We start from the raw sequence: 23337 nt of genomic DNA, 5'->3' as shown, positions 1-23337 counted from the left end.
ATAAGGCACTAGCAATTTATCAGGGCTCTTTCAATTGCTGGCATTTTCTGTGACTTGGATTTTGCCTATTATGAGATCATTACATCATCTATCACACAAGTGTAGCTTTGTTAACTTTGAAATAAAAGCTGCCAGACAATATACAATACAAAGTTAGACAAGCGAGGGAAGTACACAGGGATTTCACAGGCAATCTGGAATTGGGCACCCGACTTGAATTCCTGACTTTGAAAACCTTCTCCAAATGACTTACCATCTTTCACTAAGATCCAGCAGCAGTTCTCTCCTGTGCCTCATGCTCTTCTTTAGCCAGCCAAAGCCCACGGAGCTGCACTGTAAGCTTGAAGGCCAGGATGCCAGCTTCATGTCCTATTTCTGTCACCTAGTTCTTATGTACCGTTTCTTGCTAATCAAAAGGCCCAGTGATTCCTCGTCACACATCACACTTGAGGTAGTACATCCAAGCATTATTTCTGCAGCGCTACATTTGCACGGATTAGCTGCTGAACCCTCCAGATGATGTACTGCTTTTCAAGAAGGGTGTAGTATAACTGGCGAGAGTCTACAGTAAGTCCAAGAGGGTGCTCAATGATGTACAGGAGTCTGACTTCAAAGCATAAATTGAAAAACAGCTGCTTAACCTGGAAAGGGCAATACTGAAGAGAAATAACAAAGTTTAAACTCTAAAAGGTAGCTATAAGGAAGAACTTTTGTGTACATCCACTGCACACAGTTACACGGAATCATGGGGCTTAAATTACAACCTGAAAAACTTTAGGGTATGTGGCAATCTTTGCAACAGTAGTAATAATTACAGGAAATGTTTAAGAATAAATTAGGCAAGCATTTGTCAAGAATGGTACAGAAAGTTGATCATTCACCTCTAGAATGAGAGCAACACTAGACTATCTTTAAAAGTTCTTCTTTCCCCACTGCTGTCCCTCTCTGTATTTCTACCCTGAAACACAAGCATCAACCCCAGCTGTGCACTTACAATTATATCTGCATATGCACATGTCTAGAGATGCACATTTATTTCTTCGTTACACACAGCTGAAGGAGAGTACTCAGAGGTAAGCCAATTTACATAAACAGCTTTTGAAAGTTAAACACCTCAGCTTCTTGCAAAACGTTAGCCCAACAGAACACCGGGAGCTGTATGTAAATCCTTACGCCAAAACTGCGTTCTCTTAAATCTTATGAAAACCATCTCTAATATAAAGCCTGACTTGTCCATTTTCTGACACTCCCCTTCTCTGTCATCAGGTACTTATTAGATAGTAAAACAACTGACGGGGCAAACACCGTAACTAGCACAATAGCTGAATTCTGTAGCAGTTGCATATCATGTCTGAATAAATGTGAGTTTAGTAGGTATATAGGTAGATACACATTCATAAATGCACAAGAACTGAAAGGAGTAATCTGTAACTGGTAGACTAAGAACGCTGCAATAGCATGCAATGTAAATCAACATGCACCTATAGGGAAGGGAAGTACAGAAACATTCTTCTGGATTAAAAAAAAACCCGCAGTAATGGTAGGAAAAGGTACTTGGAACGTGCCACTTTCAGTCCACTGAAACAATGTCTGCAACAGCAGTAAGAACACTGGTAAACAACCTTCTCTGTTCCACAGGGCCTTGAAACCCATACGCATTGTCTGTTGCCAGTTGCCCTTAGGAAACAAAGGCACTGCGATCAGCAGAAGCGTGTAGAACACCAAAAATGAAACATGCAAGATCCTCATTCTCCGTACAGTCTACAAGGTTACACAATTGTAAAATACTTTGTAAGAATGAGAATCCTGAAGTTTGCCTTGGATTAAAGAAGTTTTAAAATTCCGCTTTGTTTTGAGTTTTTTTTCCAAGGGTTTTAGACATAAAAGCATCTTGGTAAAGTGATTTTCACACACTGCACAGACACAAGCAGTGTTTCTCCCACTGCGAGAGGGGTATAAAAATACTCTTATCTAATATGTTATAGACAAGAGTGACCAAGATCACAGGAGAATCTGTACTTTCCCACTAATTACAATGAACGGGCCAGGTGCTTTGTGCCTCTATGCAGCTGGAGCATGCAGTTGCCTGGTAACTTGTTCCGAGCTATTGCATCTTAATCACATATACATGTAGGAATACCAAGCTGACCGCTTAGGTTTATCAGCCAAAACAGTTTACAGCAACACAATAGTTTATAGCAATTCGGGAAGTTTAACACTGAATTTAGGTATGCGCTTATATGGTTTGATGAACAGAACTTTTATAAATGAAAGGGAAACAACAGAAGTTATTTACATGTGACTTTAGAGCATACAAAAGGTATAGTCTACAAACCAAGTATAAAGTACTAGCAATATTTACCTGTTCAAAGGGCATCATGTAATGTCTCAGACTCAACAAGCATAAACTGACAGACTGTTATGATTTGAAAATTTTAAAAAAGTTCTAATAGTGTGCCCAAAACAGAGGTGTTTCAGTGTTCAGGCTAGACTCATTGTCTCCAGTAAATACACATCTTAATTCTAACACAGGATAAAAACTGATTTATAAATTTCCTCTTGTAAAAACGAAACTGTTCCCATTACCCTGCTCACTCCTATTTAAGATATTAAATAGTGCAAATAAGAAGTAACTTGAACCAATCCCTCCCACCCAGCTATAAACCAGGACCATATACAGCCCTTGCAGACTACACAAGATCCTTTCTCATTCCAGCCATATCATTAGCATAAGCTGTGCAAACCCATGCAAATCAACAGGTTTTTCAGGCATAAAAGCAGACTCCGACAGCAGTTAAGCCACTTCTTACAACTGACAATGTCATACTTCCATCACTGATCATAGCACAAGCACAAAAGAGAATGGGTCTTTATTGTCCTTCATGAACTTGAGGGGCTGCAAGAAACCAGTGAAGTTACAAGCCTGGATTCTGTAACGTCACTATCAGCATAACTTCCAGATCAAAGATCCGGCCTCCTGTTAAGATCATCAAATATAATTTTCAGTTTGGAGGACAGGTCATCACAACACTATGTTAGGTAGAGTATAAAACCTTATCATCAGATTCTCAGCTAGTTTAAGTCAATGTATTCTGTGTATTCCGCTGAAGTCAATGAAACTAAACACACTATCACAGGAAAGAGGTATTTCAGCACGCCTCAGACCTGGACAACTATCTTGACAAATGCCCATAACTGTTAACACAAATTCTCTGCACTTCCCACGATCTCCCAACAGTGAGCAGTAGTAAGACCCTAACAGTTACTTGCAACGTATTTCTTGCATAGCATTCATTTTTATTTTAATTTTAAAAGGGGCAACTAATAAATAAGATTTTTGCAGCTACTCACAAAAATCAATAAGCAAAGACATTTGTTCCAAGATTTAAATTACTTGTATAATTTAAAAAACTAGCAAAGCTCTGTAAGTAAAAAAGATACATTTACCTACTAATGTAGGAAACTACAGACAAACTTCAGGAAATGACCAAAGGTGCAGAGGAGAGGCTAATAGGCTAAGGCAGAAAAACAACAACAAGAAAAAAAACCCACAGGAGTTCTACAGAAAAATGAGTGAGCAGCCCACAGCACTGGCAGACAACAGATTTTTTTATCCCCACTTCCTCCACCCGTTCTTCCTATTCCCCCCCGCCTTTTTTTTTTTTTAAAGGAAATAATTTTTCTCTTGTGAAACATACTGTCAGTGATGCAGTTGAAGCCAAAAGCTTAAATGAGTTCAGGAGAGGATTAACCAAATTTTAAGACATGTGCCAACACAACTGCTATAAAAAGCATCTGTATCACGGTGAAATGCAAACAGCTACTCTGAGAACGACACATTTTTATTCACTAAATTTGCCTTTGCCTTTTACCCTGTTGTATAGTTACTAATGTTGAAAAGAGTCACTGCTGTGCAAGAAACTAAAACCTACAGCGCTTTACGCTCGGAGAGAACTGTGGCCCGTCAGCTCGTGGCTGTGAAGTCTTACAACTTAACACGTTACAGTTGCACACCAACAAGTTCTGAGGTGGACTGCTGACTGTATTCAATAGTCACAGCTTATGTAGGAGGATATGATAAACTTTACTTATTTGCCTTTAACCGATGCTCCAAATATGTTAAAGTCATTCTTAAAGCAGGTTACTGGTTTGATTACCCTTCATACAAAACCCTCCTTCAAATGGAGGTTTCTCTTCAGATTTAAGGCATGAACAGAAATCACACCTGCATCATCACTGAAATCAGTGCCTATTTTTCAATAAACTTTAGCAGCATCAGAATTCGTCCTCAAGTACCGTTCATAAAGCAAATGCTTCATTCTTCAAAACTTTTTTTAGCAAATGTTAGTAATGCTGTACCACAGACTCCCACGCCCAGTCACACATGTTCTTTCCGAGACCGTTACACAGCTTAGTATTTTAAAAATCACCATCCTCACTGTGTAGCTGATACCGGTTCTCCCCTTTTTAAAGTCTGTTGTTAAGGAAAAGCTGCAAGTCCTACAAAACCAGGCAGACTTGCTTGTTCTTGCCAAACAGAAAAAGGTTAAGCATTATTAAAAAATAAGACTATTGCCTACCTTTAAGTATCCATAAAGCTATCAACATGAACCGTATGGTGGCTTGTGAAGCATCAATATTTGAACACAGGGATGCAAAATGACCTTCAGTTAAATTCCAAACTCTATGAATTAATTGGTGGGCAATTCCCCAAGGATAAAACATCTATCAAAAGCCAACAGGAAGCCAGAAATCTCTTTCCATTTCATAGGGTAAAAAAAAAAAAAATACAGTGAATCCTGAAAAAAGATATAGATATTAGACAGGGAACGCCTATATAGTTATAGGGCAAGTAATAAAACATTTAGTGTTTTGATTTTTTTTTTTTATTTATGTCATCACAATAGTTAGACAAACATGGAAACATTTGCAACAGCAATACTTGGGTCACTTTAAAATCTTGGTAACACTGAAATACAGGTCAGCAAAAACTAATGATGTGGGGAGGGGACTTTAGGTCTTCTTATTTTCATACACATTCACACACACACATATATCTATATACACATGCACACTCCACAACTCCAAAGAGCTATCTTAACTATGTCTGCCAGTAAACGGAAATAGTAGGCAGAAAGGAACCATATCCATACTAAGACAGTTAGCTGTGTCGTAAAACTGAAGATCAGTGCAACCAGTGCCATCTTAAAGAAGAAGAAAAAAAAAAAACAAAAACAAAAAAAACAACCAAAAAACCTGAAAGGAACCATCACTGTGCATGTCATAAGCATGAAGTTATTTTAACCTGGTGACTACTCTGCTCTATACTTTAAGCATCATTAAGTTTTTATGTATTTTTAAAGTCTAAGGTTATTATTTTAAATGACCTACTTGTAGTGGCAGCCCAAGTAGCATTCTGGAGAACACCACAGTGTCCACAACTTCTACAGGTCAGTGCAGTATGATTAAGCACTACATTTCTAGGGGAGGAAAACAAAAAACCACTACCACTCATTTATTCAATTGAAAAGCTTATTACCTGCACTTCCAAAGCAACAGGCTACAGGAACACTGAATGCAAAGTAAACCAGACCCATCTGGAATAGTCTGACATCTCAGCTCCAAGTTACACATCTTTCATTTCATATTTTAACGGATTAACAGCATTTGGATGCACAGAAACTGTCTTTACAGTGATGTCTGCAGACCTCCGAGTCAAGAGTTAAAAATGTCTTCCTAAAATATAACAGTTTTAGCACTTCCTCTGAAAGGAGTGGAAAAAAACCCCACAACCAGGGAAGGAGGAAAGTGACACAACACCAAGGTTTTTTTCCAGAGATAACAAAATCCTGAGAGAACAAGATGCTTGTGCTATCAGAATAAAAATCCCCAAAGAAACAAAAGAGTTTACCTTTCCCTTGGAAAAGTTACCTTTGAGTCAAGATCTGCTCTTTTTCTCTCCCAACCATGAAATCTCTCTTCAGCTTAAGACTGTCTTCTACTGCAGTAGAAATTCAGTGCACAAGCTGGAACCTGGACAGAAACTTATTTAAAAAAACAAACAATACAATAGTACTACAGTGGCTAGAAATCTTTCACATATTCTGATGAAAAGACTCAACTTATGAAATAAAGTGTCTGGGGCCAAAGCCAACACATGATGTTCATGTAAGGTTAAATTTTTATTATTATTAGTTTTTTTAATTGATATATTGAAAAAAGCTGGAGAAGGAAGCGGGGACAGAAATGAAAAACCACTCAGGGAGTCAGTGGTATAGATTGTCACCATGCAATCTAAATATTGTAATTGCAGATCACATAGTCAGAACAAGCCAGTCAAAAGTAGCACACTCCCTGGGAGAGGGGCGGGAGTCTCTCTCCCCTTGTATTTCAAGCCAAGACCCAGCTAGCACAAGGCAGCTTTTCTGTCAGATAAAGCAAGGCAAAAGGATCGTGTACAGCAACTTCCTTGCAGCCTCTTGCTCCTGAGCACCCTTCTTCACCTCTTTCTTTCTTTCTTCTGGTGATGGGAAGGCAAAGCATGTTCTGTTCCTGTGAGCCCATACTGCTTGCCCCTATAGTCACAGCAGGCACCCGTGATTCCTCTCCGAAGACATTTACGCATAGAAATCAGTTGAGTGGTGTGTTACGGAAGCATAAGCTGCAGTGGACGTGATTCTGAATCAGTTATTTTCTTGCCCATCATGACAAAATAAAACCAGCAATTTCTTACTTCATAGAAATCCTCCTAAAGTAGTAGTTGCCCCCAATCGCTGTCAAGTTTTTGTATCACAGGAGAACAAACGCAGCCAAAAGAACATTTTCTCTAAAATGACAACTCCGAACTACACCAGCAGGCAGGCACAGGCAGCTCCCAATGTAATTAAGCGTATGTATGCAGCACCACTTAGTGGTGCAAGCGGAGTCACCGCTGACAGGAATGAGAAGTCTGAACACCAACCTTCCCGCCCCGGCCCCCTGGACACTGCAGCCTGATCTTGATAAACTGACCGCCTGGATAAAGAAAGCTATCTGGCAACTAAAAAGATCCATTCTACTTTTCTGCTCAGTACACCTAAAGATACAGATTCACCCTCGAAATCTTGGCAATTTCTTGAATACCACCAATACTCACAACAGGTTTCAAATGGCAACGTGGCAGGACAAAGTGATAAATACTTATTCTTAAGTCTGCTAACTTTCTAAACCTTTGCCTAGACCTTAAGGAAATGTAAAAACAAACTACTGGAAAGTTCAACACGCAGTCCACGCAAAGTTAAGGCTATCAAGTAGGAACCTGATTACAAGTATAAATCATGCAACAGCTACTCTATGACATGGATGTCCTGAACAGATCATCCTCTACAGTTTAAGTCCAAGGTACAAACCCATCAGCACCTCCTTCCCTCTCTGTATCGCTGTGGTTACCTGCTCCGTGCCCAGAGCCAAAAAGAATCCTGACGTTGGAGTTACTGTTCCTTTTATGCCCAGCCCCATACTTCTTTCCTGATGGAGAGGTGATGCACCTGATGTGAGGTGGAGTGCAGACAACCTTCTCATCTAGTGCTGGGCAGTTTATTTGTCCCATAAACAAACCCCAGGAAAGAGAATGCACGGTTGGACGGGTGCACTTGAGGTTTTGACCACGCGGTAGCACCGTTAACTGCTGAAAGAGCAGGACTCTCTGCCGCCCTGTGTCCACGTCACAACTGCCCTCACGTCCCCAGTCTGCACCCAGCTCCTCCAGAGTGTGCAGAGGGGCTTCCAGCCCTGGCTCAGCCCGCGTCCACATAAGATCCCCCAGCCAAGAGGGGGGTGTATGCTCACCTGCCACATCAATACCGTGGGTACATTAAAAGCCACCCCCCAACCCTTTCCCCAGAAGTGACTGGGGGAGGCTTTTCAGTCATCTGGCTGTAAACCCCCTCCCCCTCAGGGAGGCCAACATCCAGGCATGCCTTGCTCTAACTCCCCAAATCCACTGCCCTCCGAGGAATAAAAGGTGCCTGGGCCACTACCCTGGCTCTAATCTGCAGATATGCCTGGCTTCCCAGAAGTAGGCTGAGAAAGCCAGCATTAAGGCAGTCCTTCCCACTCCCAGATCCACAAAATCCTCAGAGAAAAGAAGAAAAATAGCCACTTCACCGCAGCAGGAAGTAAATGAACTTGGGGGACACAGGAGGCCAGTTCTCCTGTGGTCAATGGAAAGGAGGGGTAGATGCAATGTATCTGAGGATTTTCCATGTGCACAGCTGAAACAGCCATGGCTCAAGCAGGGATGCGTCCCATTTATGGCAGTTCCTCCGCACTTCTCATCCCCAAAAGACAAACTCAGGCCTCTGCCTTCTCCGTGGGTAGCTCCCCACTCCCTTCAGCATGGAGCTGCGAGGCTCTGCGTTTGTGGAGAACCACAGGTGGGAAACCAAGGCTACTAATGGTGACCACAGAGAACAGACCAGCGAGGAGGGGGCGAGGAGGGCTGATGCACAATTTCTATGTTTGAATTTGTTGGGAACTCGGTGGGAGTCACAGGCTTGCAAACCCCAACCCCAGCTATCCAGGACACGGGCTTATCTAGATCACAAACCTCCGGGGACGGCGCCTGCACCAGCGAGCGAACGCCGGGCTGCCCACGCGAAGCACGGCGCATGCGCCCGGGAAGCGCGTCCGCACGGCTGGTCGGGGAGCGGGCGCAGCGGGAAGCCCGCGGAAAACCACGCGAAGCCGGCAACGCTCCCGAGTCTGACCTGGTCGGACTCCGGGGGCCACGGGGGCCGCTAGGACTACGCCGCGCCCGAGCGCCACGCTGCTGCCCGGCCGCCGACTCCGCAAAAACTACAGCTCCCGGCATGCCCCGGGAGGCAGCCTGCCCTGCTGCCTGACCCCGAGGGGACGCCGCTTCCGTTCCCCCCCACCTCCCCACGCCGGCGCAGCGGCAGTCCCCGCCGAGCCCCCAGCGCCGCTCCGGGTAGCTCCGGCACGGCACGGCGCGGCCCCGCTGCCGCTCCGTGCGTGCAACACGGACCCCGCCGTCCTCCTCGGGGCTTTCCCCGGGACCTGCCGGCCGACTGCGCAGCCCCGCCACGGGGCCCGGTGAGCCCCCCCCCCGCGCGCCCGTTCTCTCAGCCGCCCTGTCAGCGCCCCCCCACCCCCGCGCGCCCGTTCTCTCAGCCGCCCTGTCAGCGCCCCCCCCAGCCCCGCGCGCCCGTTCTCTCAGCCGCCCTGTCAGCGCCCCCACCCCCACCCCCGCGCGCCCGTTCTCTCAGCCGCCCTGTCAGCGCCCCCACCCCCACCCCCACGCGCACGCTCTCTCAGCCGCCCTGTCAGCGTCCCCCCCGCGCGCCCGTTCTCTCAGCCGCCCTGTGAGCCCCCAGGGCTCCCCCCCGGCCTCGGCACAGGCGGCCCCCACCTCCCCCGGGCCACCCCCGCCTCCGACGTTCGCGGTACCGAGGGGCGCCCGGCCCCGCTCACCTTCTCCCTCGGGGCAGCCGCAGCCCGGTCACCGCTCAGCTCCGCTCCTGCCTGGGCTCCCGGCGGCCCCTCCCCCGGCAGCCCCCCCTCCCCCGGCGGCCCCCCCCTTGCCAGGGAGGGGGCGTCGCCATCAGCCTCTCGCTGCCCACACCTGCGGCTCCTCCAGCCCCGGCCCGCAGCTGTGGTACCGAAACCCGGAACAAAACCCCTCAGCACCAAGGTGAAGTGAAGCAGCAGGCACTGCCTTGTTTGAGTGAAAGATGTCAAGAGTCATCTGATGTGGAAGAGGTGTTAACTGGGGTCAAAATACAGATTTTAATACCCATCTTATTTTAGTTCTAAGACTTGGCGATTGCCAGGTATCATCTTTTTGATTTCCCCAGGTCCACCCGCGAGCGAGGCCACAAGGGAGATTTCTTCCAGAGAGAGGATAGAGTTATTAAGTTATTAAGATTTGCTTTTCTCCTTCATGAAAAGGTGAGTGGATCATATAGCATCACTAGTCACCCAAACAGTTAACCCTGAACTTTTCACCTGTCCTTTAATGCAGTCAACTCCAAGCTAAATTTTTCCCGTTATTAAGAGGGGACCAAAGATCATGTGAAATATTACTATACTTTCTACAAACACACCCCCATCTTAGAGCTTTAGCTACTAGAGAAAGTCTTGGGAGTTTGGGGTCAGAGGAGCTGCAAGTATAAACTTTCATACAGCTCTGTTTAGGATGTGTGATGTTTCTCTGGTTGTTTAAACCAGTCTATATTTCCACAGATGGTCCCGACTCTGGGTGGCTCTAACAAGGATCCTGGAACTCCAGTAAGTTCTAAACATCGTTTTATATTTTAAACATGATCCCAAGTTCCTTTTTGCACTTGTCTCTATGGTTTTGGCAGCTGACAGCCCCAAGGGGTGCTTGTACAAGTTTCTCCCGAAGGGCGAGTAAATTAATTCTTTTGTCCGTGAGGTGGATGGTTTGGTAACGTTATAATTCACAACGCTATAATTCCTTCTTTCAAATTAAAAAAAAAAAAGAATTGCCTTTTAAATCCATCCACTTTAATCTGCTAAAAATGATTCTCGTTGTTCTACCTCTTTTCTCAAGTTTTGGTTAAATTCAATGTCAGTATTCTCCACGGAACTAGATTTTCATCTGACTTTGGAATCGGAAAGGCAGGCTGTTACCGAGGTTAAATTTTGTGTCTCTACAAAACTTTGAATCGGTTACAAAACTAGATATTTTTTTTTTTTAATCCAAATTACAAAAACGGTTAGTATCAAGATGAATAGCTCAAACAATAATTGTTTCATTTTGTTTATCTCATGTTTAGAACCCCTCAAAAAAAATACATACACCCTCTAAACACACAAAAAGATTATTGCCCTCGACGATATTCCTAATAGCAACCCCAACATTATAAACTTTACACAACTGTTTTCCCAAATAGATAACGTGAAACTTACTTATAGATTTTCCGTTTTAAAGGGCCAGTTTCTTTAGACTTCCGGTTTCTTGTTGGGTGCTTTCTTTATTCTCGAATAATGAAGCCACGGTTCTTCTCCCAGACCTTTACTGCTACAAGTGTTGTTAAAATGACTCAACACGGTCCTTTCCACTTCTCGGTGGTTTTATATATATTCAGTCTCCTGGTCGGAAGGGATGCGCTGCTACGTGCAATTCTAAGGGTCCAGCTGTGGAGACATACTGACAAAGTTCTCGAAAAGAATTGCTTAAAGAAATCATAACACCTTTAAAAACATATCTCCAAAGGCACTCAAGATACTCAGAACATAGGACTCTTGATACGGTCTTTCATACAACATTTCCTAAAGACTTGACTTTTCTTTCTCTTCTGGCTATACTCTGATTCTTAATAGAGCCATGGGTAACGCTTTAACCCACGCGAGGAGTGAGGTTTCCTGACAAATTTTACTCGACTGTTGCTTAAGGATACAGTTCATTCTCTCTCTCTCTCCCCACTTGCTTGTGGTCTATCTGGGGTGTGATAGTCTCAATCCATAGATAATACTTTGCTCAACTTGTCTCATAATCTTTGCTATAAAATGAGGGCCATTGTCAGATGACATTCTTACAGGCACCCCATATTTTGGTATTATCTCTTTGAGCAAGACTTTGACTACTTCCCTTGCTTTGTTGGTGCGACAAGGGAAAGCCTTGGGCCACCCAGTAAAGATATCAACTAAAACTAGGATATGTCCTTATTTTCAAGGCAATTCTATAAAATCAATTTGCTAATATTCTTCTAAAAAATTTCCTTATTTAATAATCCCAAAGATGATCTTATTACTGATTCGGGGATAATTTTACATATACATTTCACGTCCGCTTATAATTGTTTAAACAATCTTTGTCATATTTCACTTTCTGTTTCCCAATATACTTTGTGATGTTCAATGGGGCAATTTCTTTTATTATTGTGGGTGGGACTATTATTCGACCTGTCGGTGTTACAGCCTATCCCGTTTCATTTTGTTAGCTTGCAACCTAATAATTAATTCTTCATCTTTTTCATTATAACTTGGAGTTTCTTTAGGCAGTTTTATACCTTTCTCTGGAACTAGTGCTAGGATGCCTTTTTCTGCAGCCTCTTTAGCAGCTTTATCAGCCAGTTGGTTACCTGCGTTAGGACCGGTCTTACCTAACTGATGTGCTTTGCAGTGCATTATCGTGACTGCTGTTGGGTTTTGAATGGTTTCTAACAATTTCAGTATTTGTTCTGCGTGCTGAACGGCGGTTCCTTGTGCAGATAACAGTCCTCTTTCTCTCCGTATCGCTCCATGCGCACGTACTACTCCAAAAGCATACTTTGAGTCTGTCCAAGTGTTGACTCGCTTTCCTTGACTGAGTTCCAGAGCTCGAGTAAGAGCTATCAATTCAGCCTTTTGGGCAGGTATCATCAAAGGCAAAGTTGGCAACGCAATTACCTCCTCAGTAGTTATTGTCTATCTCGATAAACGTTTTCCTTCACAGATGGAACCGCTTCCGTCGGCATATAGTTCCCAATCTGTTTCTTCTAGTGGCACATCTCAGAGATCCAGTCAGCTGGAGTAAACTCTTTTGATTGCCTGCAAGCAGTCACGTTCCAGTTCTCCTTTAACTTGGTCAGTTGTTGAAAACGCAACAGGGTTAACGGCGGTAGTAGTTTTTAGGTAAACATCATCTTGTTCCAGCAACACCACCGCTTGGTATTTCAGCATTCTGCTAGGGGATAACCAGTGCCCCCCTTTCCGTTTTAGCACAACAGTTATCACATGGGAAACGTACAGTAATCCTTTCTCCTCAGGCGAACTTACAAGCTTCCTGGATCAGTAGCACAGTTGCAGCGACGGCTCTCGGACGACCAGAGCATCCCAGACTCACATTATCTAATCGCTTCGAGAAGTAGGCCACAGCTTGCCCACTTGGCCCTAAATATTGGGCCAGGATACCCAGAGCTCTACCTCTTCTTTCACGAGCAAAAAGTTTCAAGTGTCTTTTGTGAGATCTGGCAGACGCTAGGGCTGGCACCCCTATTACAGCCTGTTTCAATTCTTGGAAAGTAGCTTTCTCGGCATCGGTCCAATCCATCATTTGAGGTTTTGAGCTGCTCCTATAAAGGTCAGGCCAGCAAGCCACAATTAATAATCTACAGGTGACACCACTCGACCATTCCCGGAAATGCTTGTCATTAATTTTTTTAGTCTTAGGTTCGGGGAGACGACACATTGCCTCTTTTCTCTCAGTTCCCAATTGTCTCTGTCCTTTTAGGATTTTAAAACTCAAATTTAAGTTTCTTCTTTCTGGGTTATTTGGGTTTGTTTCTTTTGACACTCGATATCTACTGATTCCCAAAACGTTCAAAAAGTTAAGAGTTAACTTGGTGCATTGTTCTTCCGTCTCAGCTACAATTAACAGATCATCCATATATTTCAGCAAGATTTCTTGATTATTTTCTTTCTTCCAAATCTCTAATTCTCGTGCCAATTGATTTCGAAAAATGGTAAGACTATTCTTAAAGCCTTGAGGCAAGACTGTCCACATATATTGTGTTTTTCTCCCAGTCTCAGGATTTTCCCATTCCAAAGCAAAAACCTCTTGACTATTGGGATCCAAGGGAATACAGAAAAAGGCATCTTTTCGGTCTAACACTGTGAACCATTCTCATTTCTCCGTTAGGGTTGTTAACAAAGTATAAGGATTTGCTACTACCGGATGAATACCTTGTACTATTTGATTTATTGCTCTGAGGAGGTCTTGAACTAATCTATCATCTTTTTCATCAGCCTTTTAAAAGGCAAGATCGGGGTGTTATATCTGGATTCACATTCTATTAACAATTTGTATCTTAAAAATTTTTGTATTACCATTACTAACCCTTTCCGACTTTCCGGTTTTAGGGGGTATTGTTTCATTCTTACCGGATTCGATCCTGGCTTTAAATCAACTCTCACAGGTTCTGCTTTTTGGATTTACCAGGAACTTCCCAGTCCAGACGATTGGAATGAGAGCATTACACTTGGACTGGTATAATCTTCTGCTTTCGGTAAACATCCTGTTAACAACAAAGCCACTGCTTCGATACGTTTAGTTTCTGGAATTAAAATTTTAATCTTTCCATTTTTAAATTTAATTTCTGCCTCTAAGTTCTCAGATAGACCTCTCCTTAACAGGAGTTTAGGATAATTTGGCACATACAAAAACTGCCGAGTGACCCATTGCTTTCCTAATTTCATTGTTAAAAGATTTAAAGAAGGGTCTATTTCTCGTTCGCTTGTTGCACCAACACCACCAATTTCTTCAAAACTTAACTCGCCCTCTGAGGTATTTAAAACTGAAAAGGTGACTCTAGTGTCAACTCAAATTCAATTTTCTGTTCTCCCAGTTTAGCTGTAACCAGAGGTTCTGCTGGGAGACTCCCCTCCGGTCCCTGTCAGATACGTTCACTTAAAAAGAACAAATCTACGTATGGCACTTTATTCCATTTACTCGCTCTCCTACAAAACAACAGTAATTGCAATATAGTATTGTAACTCAAAGTTCTGTTTGTTTACCGTTTTTCCTGCAATTCACCCCAGTGTGCCAATAAACATCCCAACGGTGATGTTTCTGGTAACTTTTCATCAGCAGTTCTGTTTCCTGCACTCTTAAACAATTTTGCTAATGCCATTATACTTATATACATTCAAATACCAAATACCAAACAAATGCAAACGACAGCTGTCCCAAATAATACACAAAGTCCAACCCAGCAATAGCTTCCGCTTATGACTGACGGGCAGACGCCTAGGCTTCCACTGCAGACGGCTACCCTCCAAGCCCCAACCCTGCGAAGCTTTCGCCGCGCCTCACGGGCAGGCTTTCCAAACAAATTCCAAAGAAGCAGCGCCTTACCTTTTTTGCAGGGGACGCTGCGAGGAGCTTTGCGTGTCGAGGGTGACGGTTCTCCCCGACAATACCTCGGTGCTGGCCGGAGTTCGATCGACACTCGATCTCGTCCAGTCTCACTCGCAAGGTCCCATCTGGGTCGCCAAAACTGTTACCGAAATCCAGAATAAAACTCCTTAACACCAACATGAAGTTAAGAAGCAGGCACTTTGTTTATCGCAGCGCTGGGGACACGGGGGATCGCTCCTCCAAAGGCGTGTCCCACTTAGTATCAAAATCCATCAGTTTTTTCAGGCTTTTCCCGCCAGGTCATTGTTACCTAAGCTCCTTCCGTAAAAACGCATACTATGCTCGTTCTCAAATTTAACCGTTGTAACGATCGGTCCTGTGATTACATAACCTTATTGATATTCTTATTTAAAAACAATCGTTGGTCAGTGACACTTGGCTCTGCTGACTGGCATCTTCGATACTCAAATCGAGATGGGAAGGGTAAGGGGGTTTCCAAGCAGCAAACTGGTGTCCACGACTGTTTCCTTAGTTTCCTGAAACAGAACGTAGGAAAACCAGTAACTTCCTGGTGAGGTTTCTAGGGTTAGCTGTTTCAAACTTTTAACAATATTACGGTTCCTAGCGTCATGCATAACACAGCTCCTAAAGTTTCTATGGCTACGTTTCAAACTTAACAATCCTATACGTTATGCTTCACAATTTTACTTCTTAATCAAACCTAACTCTTCTATGTGATTAAATGTTGATTTCTTTACCAGAATATTTGCAACAGCTGGAGCCCAGCAGGAACAGGGGGGGCACGGCCCGACCCCCCCCAGCGCCTCACCTCCTCCTCCCCTGGGCTCCCTCACAGCCCCTCGCCCCGTGCAGAGGGAGCGCAAACGCAGCCCGGAGGGCAAAGGGGCTGGCCGGCCAGTGTCTATTCAGTCAGTCGCGCACCTATCGAGTCCTGCCAGCGAGTCTGCTCCGGGGCTCGGGGCGCCCCCCGGCGCTCCCCCTGCCCCTCGGACACCTCTGATAGCATATTTCCATACATTCTGTATGGCACGTCTAAATATTTGGATGGTTTTAATACTTTGTACCAGCTGTGGTTTGCTGCTAGGTGACTGTAAAAGTGAGATTTGGTAAATAATTGTTAGAAATCTTATACTAACGCTACAACTGAAACAATAGACAAAAGTATAGCCAAGCAATTAACTAGCAGAGGTAGGTACTCCTAAGTTTTGCAGTTCTTTGCTCTCATGACTAGATGTTCCCCTGTAAGCTAAATGGGAACAATACTGAAACTGACTACATGTGATTGAAACTGCGTTAAGCTTCAAGATCAAAGAACAAGGACAAGAATAAAGACTTCGAGGACAGCCAGCAAGAACTTCAAATGGGTCGGTGGTCGCAAAAGCACCCCTTCGTCTCAAATGGATCCTTCATTGCGCGTGATCGGATGTAGGCAGTGCTATGATAATCGGTTGCCGTCGTTTTTATGTATATGTATACTCATCTGATTAATAAGCAATTAGTTATTCTATATAACCTGTTTGTGCTAAAGCTGTGGCACGCACACTAGGTGGAACTATCCCCCGTGCATCCAGCGCTGCAATGAAGAACGCCTGCTTTCTAAAACTCCAAAACGACTCTTAGGGAGTTTCGTCGACCGGCTTTTCAGTATCAGAGGTACAAGGGAGGAAAGGGAAAAAAAAAAAAAAAAAGAAAAAGAAAAAAAAAAAAAAAGGCAGGGGTGTGGGAAAGAGAGGGGACCAGGGGACGGAGGGGCAGGGAGGGACCAGAACACCGAAGAGGGGAGACAGGGGCCCGGGGCTCACCGCAGCTCTTGCTCTTGGCGCTGCCAGGAGACTTTGCCAGTTCAGATGCTTCTTTCTCCTTCTCTCCTCCCTTCCTCTTCTGTAACTCCAGTCGCTTGGCTGTCCTCCGCATAGCGGAACACGCGAGCCCCTCGCAGCTCTTACGAGATGAGGCCTCCTAGACACGTAGCCTCGCTCGCTCACTCTGTGGCCGTACCGCGCTGCTGGTCACGCATACAGACGCTGGCGGTCTGACCTGCTGTGGACTACAAGGAGGGATCCTCCCAAACCCACAACGGCAGGGTCTCTCTGGCCTGCAGCGGGAGGCAGCTGCCAGCCAGATGGCCTTCCATTTCTTCTTCTTCACCTTTCTGTGGCCTCTCCAGCTTCAGCAGCTCCCGTCCACAGCCAGTAAGCGCTCCGCCTGTCCCTCTGCGCTCCCGTGCGGCGAGGAGAGGGAGGCTGGGCAGAGACAGCCCACGCGAGCCTGAGGCTGCTGCAGTCAATGGCATCCCCGGGGATGAACGGACAACCGCGCTCACGGCGTGGCCTCTGGCAGAGGGAAAGAGGCAGCAGGGACTGTTATTACCGTAGCTCCACCCTGGCCGGAGCCCCTCCTTCCGCAGACGCCGCTCGTTCCCCGCGCGGCTGCTAACGGCACCCGCGTTAAGGGAGACTCGAGAACACCGGAGGGCCAGCTTGCCGCCCTCACGACAGGGCTCGGGGGCTGCCTGCGGCTGCAGCACAGGCTTCAGGGGAGGGGCTGCAGCTGGGGGCAGCCGCATGGGCCGAGCGGGGCCAGGGGAAGGCGCCGGGGGAGCTCCGGCGACTCGGGGAGGCGCCCGCTGGCCGCGCCTGCGGGGTGCCCGCCTCCGTCCCCTCTTCCCTTCTGTCGGCTCTCGGGGACCTGCCCGGCGCTGCCCTGGCCCGGCTCGCCTCCGGCAGACCGAGAGCCTGCCGCGGCGGCCGCTTCGCAGCTTCCCGTCCCGCCAGACCCGGGCGGCCAGTGGGCAGGAGGCACCCGCCCCCGCCGGAGGGGATCGCTCGCCTCACCCGCGGTCCCGGTGCTCGCCCGCTGCCGCCGACACCCGCGCCCTGCGCGCCGCCACGCTGCTCCCGGGGACCGCGCATGCGCGCCGGCCGTACGACGGCGCGCCGGAGGGCTCAGAGCCGGCGCGCGAACGCCGGGCTGCAGTACCGCACTTTGCCCACAAGGCGGCACCAGCGGCGGGGCGCTGCTGCTGCGCACCTGTGCGGTGCCGGGAGTGAGGAAGCAACGAGCGCGGCGGCACTTTCCCCCGGGGCCGCGCTGCCGGTACCGTCGGACCACGGGTGCCGTTACAGGGGCATCACCGCGCCTTTGCAGCCTCCGAGCTGTAGTACCGGATTTTGGGCGCTGGGCAGCAGCATCCCCACCGTAACGATCCTCTTCTGAGCGTCAGCTGCATGAGGGATGACTGACAGCTCGGCCCAGTAGAGACCAGCTGCAGGCGGCAACTCCTTACTGGGGGCACAGGGCTGACGTCGCCCTGCCCTTTCCCCACTCGCAGCCCGGGCAGGCCTCTTCATCGCCTCTCTTCCAAAAAGCACCCGAGCGGCTGGAGCATTTACAGCAGTCAAGTGCAAGGAACAGACAATTCGGGCGGCCGCTTCTGTCCCTGCCCCCCCCACCCCATTATCTAGAGAGGAGAAGCAGCACAGGGAACCTGCAAATGGGGGGCAAGGGGGGGTGTCCCCTGGAGCAAGCCCCAGGGACTGCTGTATCCCTCTGCATGTGGCATCAGGGTTGCGGGAGCGACAGCAGCCAGTCAGCAGACGCTGGCGAGAGGTTTACAACAAAAAATAACGCCTGGTTCAGGTGACAGCCTGAAGGCAGGCCCCAAGAGACCCAAAGCTGCTTCGTGCCAGAGGGACAGCTCTGTTTGGCAGGAAACACCGCGGCCCAGCGCACCAGATGCAAGTGGCCCACCTGCAAGCGAGCGATGCCCCGGCGACCCTGGGGCTCGGTCGGGGTGGGCACCTCCGTGCTATCAGAACGCTGCTCTCCTAATCCTGCACGCACACAAGGCTCCTTGCGCGGGGCTTGTCTCTTATCAAAGAGATGCTGCACGGTGTTACTTACCGCCCTGCCCTCCGGCATGCAAAGTAATCAGACGCGAAGCAGGGAAAGCAAAGAGGCCTGTCGGGATATTAGATGTCCTCAGCAGAGGACTATAGAGCCCTCGAGGTCCCATCTTTGCTCCCTACAGGAGCGTGGCTCCGCACTCCTTGCCGCTCCTGCCAGCGTCACAATTGCCCTTTGCCGCCTGCAACACGGCCCCAGTACTGCTGCTTACAGAGCGAGAGGCGCTCGCTATAAAGCGGCGATGAAGAACAAGGACGGCCCGGTGAGATGGCAGGAGGAACACAGAGAGCCTCCAGCATTAGCCAGGCAGGGCTCGCAACTCACCTCGTGTCGTGGTTTAACGCCAGCCGGCAACGAAGGCCCACGCGACCGCTCACTCGCTCCCCCGCCCCCGGCGGGATGGGGAGACAATCGGAAGGGCAAAAGTGAGAAAACTCGTGGCTTGAAACGAAAACAGTTTAATCATCATTAAAAAGAAACAACAACAACAACTTGTAAGGAAAAGAAGAAAAAATGACAGAGAACAGGGTGCAGGCAGCATGCCAGGGGTCTGGAGGCTGACGGATGATGCGGGGTGCGGAATATGGAGGAGGGAAAGGAGGGAGGCAGGGCAGGAGATAGGAGAGCAGGGGGTGCAGGGGGAAACAACTCGCGTGGGTTAAAAACTCGTGTGGGTGAAGGGGGTGGGCTGGAGCAGGAGATGGGGGTGTGCATGGGCGAGACACGGACCTAGTGGGGAGGGTAGGTGAGGGTACAAAGGTGCATGGGGGGGTACTAAAACCAGATGTGCTGCTTCAGAAATACGGTCCCACCTGAATTCAGTAGGGTTTCTTCTGCGCTTAAACATTAATCAGGCATTTAAAAGCTTCAGTAGACTTGCAAACTGAAACCTCTGACAATTTACATAGTCTTATAATTTCTGATATCCAGGATATGTGAAAATAAAACTCTTAATTCAACAGTTTTCACTGAGAATGATATGTGTTAATCTAAATCACACAAAGTGAATAATATCACGTTAGCCATGTAGCCTTTATTAAGAGGTTGAAATTACCTTCTTAGGATCTTTTAAGCTTCTAAGCGTAAAAGAATTAGTGTAGCTTACAGATGTGGAAGAGACATCTTTTGGTATCATAACCAAAGTAGTCTTCTCCTCTATGAATGCCAACACAATCTGTAATACTGCATCGACACCTCAAAACCCATTCTGTCTCTCCCCTTTTGTCATCCAATGTTTTCTTTTAGATATTTCAAGAAATTCTTTCATTGTCTATCCCATAAAATGAGAAGGAGATTATTACGGAAGAGCTCCACAGATAAAAAGTTAATGCACTAGACTAGCTGTGATAAATATATCTCAAATAATTTTTATATGTGTGATGTTCTGATGAATTATCTAGTTGTTTACAATTGCTAGGACTTCTCTCAGTGGTAAATCACTGGCAATGTGCACGAACACAAGAAACTATTCATGGGGCACATTCATCCTTTATGCAGTTCAATGAAGTTTTTAAATCACAAAAAGATTTGGCTGTTACACAGTCTGTGTAAATTACATGATAGTAACCCAAACCACCAGACCATGTCTCTCCTACTTTGCTCTGTTGCAGAAGAATCTCAGCTTGCAAAGCACATCAGTTTTCTGTAACACAGATAACCAGGGTTCACACAGTCAGACTTTTCAGTTAGAAGGCCACAGAAAGAATCATAAAGAGACCAAGTATCTTTTCCTTAAACATCCTGTTTACAGACAGCTATGTTACCTCAAAGTGCTATGAAAGTTACTTTCTCTAAAACTATCTTCCATTTAGTTTTCCTTTTTTTTTTTTTTTTTTTTCTTTTTTTCCCCCTGAAAACAATCTTATAGCTTAATCCTTATAGGATTTTATTCAAGTTTTGTTTTTTTCTAATGAGTATCAACACATGAAAACTCTGAATAGTTTCAGGAAGGTCAGTATTTGCTACAGTTGCACTTGATCCAACATCCCACTTTTTTTTCCAACAAGCAAACAGAGTTCAACCAAGTCTCTTTCAAGAGCCATACAGGAGAAAGTAAAGGTTCTGCTCTGTCTGCTAACAAGCAGGCGAAGGAGCTGCTACCAATTTGAAAACTATACAGGCTCTGCCGTGCCCATTTTGAACTGGGGAAGAAAAAAAGTATTTAGGTCCACTTTTTCTCATTTGCTAAGCAGATCCACCGCCTTGGGAGACTGACCAGAATTACCTGGAACAAACATTCTTTTTGCCTAGGATCTGTTTATTAGTTGAGAAAACAATCACTATGTCCCTGTGATAATATATTACACGATTTCATCACTACATTTCTGTCTCAAGGGGCCCAGTTGTATTTTATTTTCTAGTAACACAGTATCTATCTAATTCCTGTCTCTGACTTAAGAGATGAGCAACATGCAATTTCTTCAATGTCTACTTATCACGTGAGGAAGTCAACAAACCGCTTTTCACAGTTACAAGCACTTTTCAAAGATGTGACAGTTCGCTCCATCATCAAAGGACCCTGAACAAGCTGGAAAATATAAAAGGATCAATAAATGTGAGAAAGACCTTTGGTATGAGGGAACCCAGACAAACCAGTGCAGCAGCTTTCTTCCCTATTGATTCGAAGAGAATGCTGTTTGGCTGCTGCTTATACGGATAATCCACAAATTATTTGCTATTCTTCTTAGCCAAAGCGCTAAGGCAGTACCATCAGCAACTTCATAATATACCCTGAAACAAGAAGCAGATATTACAGCTCCAAGTCTGAGGAAACAGCATCAATGATTAAGACAGCTGTAAAATGGAAGGCCTGGTAAGTGGCAGTGGTATAAGGCACTAGCAACTTATCAGGGCTCTCTTTCGAATGCTGGCATTTTCTGTGACTTGGATTTTGCCCATTATTGTGAGATCATTACATCACCTATCACACAAGTGTAGCTTTGTTAACTTTGAAAGAAAAGCTGCTAGACAATATACAACACAAAGTTAGACAAGCCAGGGAAGTACACAGGGATTTCACAGGCAATCTGGAATTGGGCACCCGACTTGAATTCCTGGCTTTGAAAACCTCTCTCCAAATGACTTACCATCCTTTCACTAAGATCCAGCAGCAGTTCTCTCCTGTGCCTCATGCTCTTCTGTAGTCAGCCAAAGCCCACGGAGCTGCACTGTAAGCTTGAAGACCAGGATGCCAGCTTCGTGTCCTATTTCTGTCACCTAGTTTTTACGTACCATTCCTTGCTAATCAAAAGGCCCAGTGATTCCTCCTCACACATCACACTTGAGGTAGTACATCCAAGCATTATTTCTGCAGCACTACATTTGCACGGATTAGCTGCTGAACCCTCCAGATGATGTACTGCTTTTCAAGAAGGGTGCAGTATAACTGGCGAGGGTCTACAGTAAGTCCAAGAGGGTGCTCAATGATGTACAGGAGTCTGACTTCAAAGCATAAATTGAAAAACAGCCGCTTAACCTGGAAAGGGCAATACTGAAGAGAAATAACAATGTTTAAACTCTAAAGGGTAGCTATAACGAAAAACTTTTGTGTGCATCCACTGCACACAGTTACACGGAATCACGGGGCTTAAATTACAACCTGAAAAACTTTAGCGTATGTGGCAATCTTTGCAACAGTAGTAATAATTACAGGAAATGTTTAAGAATAAATTAGGCAAGCATTTGTCAAGAATGGTACAGAAAGTTGATCATTCACCTCTAGAATGAGAGCAACGCTAGACTATCTTCAAAGGTTCTTCTTTCCCCACTGCTGTCCCTCTCCGTATTTCTACCCTCATCAAACACAAGCATCATCCCCAGCTGTGCACTTACAATTATATCTGCATATGCACATGTCTAGAGATGCACATTTATTTCTTCGTTACACACAGCTGAAGGAGAGTACTCAGAGGTAAGCCAATTTACATAAACAGCTTTTGAAAGTTAAAACACCTCAGCTTCTTGCAAAACGTCAGCCCAACAGAACACCGGGAGCGGTATGTAAATCCTTATGCCAAAACTGTGTTCTCTTAAATCTTATGAAAACCATCTCTAATATAAAGCCTGACTTGTCTATTTTCTGACACTCCCCTTCTCTGTCATCAGGTACTTATTAGATAGTAAAACAACTGACGGGGCAAACACCATAACTAGCACAATAGCTGACTTCCGTAGCAGTCGCATATCATGTCTGAATAAATGTGAGTTTAGTAGGTGTATAGGTAGATACACATTCATAAATGCACAAGAACTGAAAGGAGTAATCTGTAACTGGTAGACTAAGAACACTGCAATAGCATGCAATGTAAATCAACATGCACCTATAGGGAAGGGAAGTACAGAAACATTCTTCTGGATTAAAAAAAAAAAACCCGCAGTAATGGTAGGAAAAGGTACTTGGAACGTGCCACTTTCAATCCACTGAAACAATGTCTGCAACAGCAGTAAGAACACTGGCAAACTACCTTCTCTGTTCCACAGGGCCTTGAAACCCATACGCATTGTCTGTTGCCAGTTGCCCTTAGGAAACAAAGGCACTGCGATCAGTA

At 45.8% G+C, this 23337-nt stretch overlaps 1 long non-coding RNA gene across 1 annotated transcript; it reads left to right on the top strand.

Annotated features, from left to right (window-relative positions):
• Positions 1 to 9632: 9632 nt before the first annotated feature.
• Positions 9633 to 16426, top strand: LOC126053097 (uncharacterized). Its single transcript, XR_007510265.1, has 3 exons — positions 9633 to 9948; positions 10243 to 10287; positions 14872 to 16426. It is a non-coding gene; the product is annotated as an uncharacterized LOC126053097 (long non-coding RNA).
• The last annotated feature ends 6911 nt before the right edge of the window (positions 16427 to 23337 follow it).

Source organism: Accipiter gentilis, chromosome 32, assembly GCF_929443795.1.
Source record: "Accipiter gentilis chromosome 32, bAccGen1.1, whole genome shotgun sequence".
NCBI lineage: Eukaryota > Metazoa > Chordata > Aves > Accipitriformes > Accipitridae > Astur > Astur gentilis.
This window is presented reverse-complemented; position numbering and strand designations above follow the sequence as displayed.